Here is a 3211-nt window from a genome sequence, read left to right on the forward strand (position 1 = left end):
CTTTAACGCCGAGTTGGAGGTGAAGGGCGAGGGGTTCGGTGTCTGCTGCTGCTGCAGCCGCTGAGCTCTAGTGCGTGACTTTGGTTTCTAGATCGGTCTGTAAGAAGAGGCAGGAAAACAAACCATAAATCAGGGCAGCTCCGAGCCCTGTTTGGGAGGAATCCTGCGCTTTCTGCGAACGCAGGCGGTCGAGGAGAGCACTGCAGCTTGTCTCAAGACCTTATTTATTTCGCCAAATACTTGCGCTGATGATTTGGCTTTCCTGAGAAAAGGAAGGAGGGTGGGGGGAAAAGAGTGCCTCGTGCTTTTATTTTTTTTTTTTTTAAGGACAAAAAAAAATAAATCGAGCTTTGAGAATGGCTGTAATGTAGTCACCAGGTCATGAGTTTGGCCTGTGGGGCCACCAAGCTAACCTGGCGGTGCAGCAAGCTGAGCTGGATTGCATTGTTCCTGGGCTTGCTTTATTGTGGCTGAGAGTCATGCACAAATCCTGGCAGCTAGAACAAAGGGCAAAGCTCGCCTTGGGTCCACAGGAGGAGGACACATGACTTGGGTTTTGCTCTCTCAGGCTGCAAGGGTGGGGGTGTGATAGCTACGAGGGTGTGGGACAGCTTTTATCTTCCTCAAACCCTTGGAAAACAGGGTGTGGGGGTGCCTCTGTCTGCACCTGGAGGGGTTTGGCCCAGACAGTGAAGGAACTGAGAAGTACTTCAGGGCTGTGACTTATCTCACAGCTTGACCTGCCTGAACTGAGTCATGTGAGCTGGGCTTTGAATAGCCTGGTTTGGGTTGTGGGTTTGTTTTTTTTTTCTGACGGTGCAGAGAAATGCTCGGTTAAATGGGACTTGTGGGCTTTAATTTCTGGGTGATGTGGAGAACATCTTCGCGGTGGGACTCTGCAGAGGGATCTGCTGTTGCACCACACATCTTGCTCGGATGCTGGGACCTGCTGATCTCTCGGGTAATGCCATCCAAACAGTGGTAGCTCTGTCCTTGAGTAACCAGGCAGGGAGCTGCCTCTGGCTCCAAGGTCCTCCTGGTCAGGAGGGATGGAGGAGGCACTTGCGTGATGTCACCTCCTTCCCAGCCATCTCGCTCTGGGTGCTCCCCTCCCTCACATATTGCAGCTGATGTTGGAGGGCCTTCAGCCTCAGCACTTCCTCCTCGCTGGCTAGGAGGGGAAGACTCAAGGGCTACGCTCCAGTGGATCTAATTTCCCCTTTCTAAGCAACCAGTTGGCTGAATTGTGAGAGCCTTGCCCAGAGTCAGGTGTGCTGGTGGGCAGCAGCTTTCTGGAGTTATTTCTTGCTTGGAGGGTTTGCTTAGGGTGAAGCTGCAGTTGTATTTAGGAGTCCAACAGCCACGCTTTGCTTCTGTTTTCAAGCTGATGGGCTGTGGTGGGATGTGACCTGTGAAGACAGGGCTATCCTGAAGCTGCTATCCAGAGACCTGGGGGGTGCAAAGAGAAGGGACCTCCTGGGGTTGCTGGAGAACCTCCTCTGGTCTCCTTTGCTGTGCAGAAAGAAGAGCAGGTATCCGTTGCATGCAGCTGCTGTTATGCAAGTTTGGTTTTGGTGCAGCTGTTTTTGGTGGTGTTTAAAAAAGGCCGTGGAGCTTTAGGTAGAGGAAGGCCTGTGGGGAGGAGATAGCGGTGGTGGGGGAAGCCCACACGGCGATAACGCTGCCACGGGAAGGATCTCGCTGCTCGTGTCTCTGGGGAAAAGGGGGTGACGGTGGAAACCAGCAGCTTTTTCTTAGTGGCTGCTGGGGCCAGCGTGCCTCTGCCCGCATGGAGTTGGTGGAAATGCACCCCACGAGTCCCGTGCCTGGGCTCTCTATATATAGATTTGCTGCCCTAGGCGGAAGAAATTGCACGAGATCAAGGATATCCCCTTCTTTATCTGCCCAGATAGTGGGATACTCTGTGCCATCCAGCAGAGAGTATCAGCTCCCGCCGGCAACGCCCTGCGAGATTTCATGCCAGTAGGAGACTTGATAAAATCGTAGAACGGTTTGGGCTAGAAGGGACCTTTAAAGGTCATCTAGTCCAACCCCCCTGCAGTGAGCAGGGACATCTTCCACTGGATCAGGTTGCTCATCCAACCTCATCTGGAATGTTTCCAGGGATGGGGCTTCTTCCACCCCTCTGGGCAACCTGTGCCAGTGTTTCACCACCTCATCGTAAAGAATTTCTTCCTCATATCTAGTCTGAATCTCCCCTCTTTTAGTTTAAAACCATTACCCGTTGTCCTGTTGCTACAGTTAAAAACCTGTCCCCATCTTTCTTAAAAACCCCCTTTAAGTACTGAAAGGCTGCAATAAGCTCTCCCGGGAGCCTTCTCTTCTGCAGGCTGAACAACCCTACCTCTCTCATGGCCCATGGGAAGGCTTCATGCCCGTAGGAGACCTGGCAAGAGGCTTGTTTGCTGAAACAACCGACTGGCTCCCAGCTATTTGGGCTGGGCTGGGCTCTATCTCCCTGCTTCTGATGGCTTTGCTGGCCCTCGGCCACGTCGCAGGGCCGATGCGGTGCAGCAGAGCTTAAAAGGCGAGTGCCCGTCAGAGGGGAAACTGCCTGTATCTTTTTTCGGTCTCGGGTTGCCTGGAGCTCACAGGCAGCAGCCGCCGCCGTCCCGGGAACCCAGCCACTGCTGTCTGGTAACCTGAAGACTTGAGATCTTCTGTATCCGTCCATCAAGAGCTCGGCACAAAGCAGAGCTGGAGGTTTTGCAGGGCAGGTTTCAGCACGTCAGCAAATTTACAAGCATCCTGATGAAAACAAAAAAAAAGAAGTCGTATCGGATGGCTTCTGGCCTCAAAACTATCTCTTTTCTGTGTTACAAAAAATATAGAGTTGACTGCAGGAACTATAGAGGGGTTTGGTTTTGTGTTTTTTTTTCTTGTTTTTTTTTTAAAGGATTTCCTTGTTAGAAAAGGTGCTTCAGCTCTAGCTGGTCACCTACGGGCTTTCTATGGCTGTGGTGTTTTGCACAAGGCAAGAAGCACAGTAGCCTTAGAAATGTATATTTGTTTCTCTGGGCATAACGCAGGTCTGCTGTGTGAGCAAGGGTATGCACTGGGGATAGCAGCGAACCCCTCATTTAGGGGGAACCTCTGCACAGAACCCCTTCAAAGAGGTGAGATTTAGGGTTTGGAGGCCCTGTGTGCCGCTGAAACTCAAACGAGATTTGGAGCTGAGCATCCTTCTGAA

This window comes from Apaloderma vittatum, unplaced genomic scaffold (assembly GCF_000703405.1).
Source record: "Apaloderma vittatum isolate BGI_N311 unplaced genomic scaffold, ASM70340v1 scaffold4660, whole genome shotgun sequence".
Classification (NCBI taxonomy): Eukaryota; Metazoa; Chordata; class Aves; order Trogoniformes; family Trogonidae; genus Apaloderma; species Apaloderma vittatum.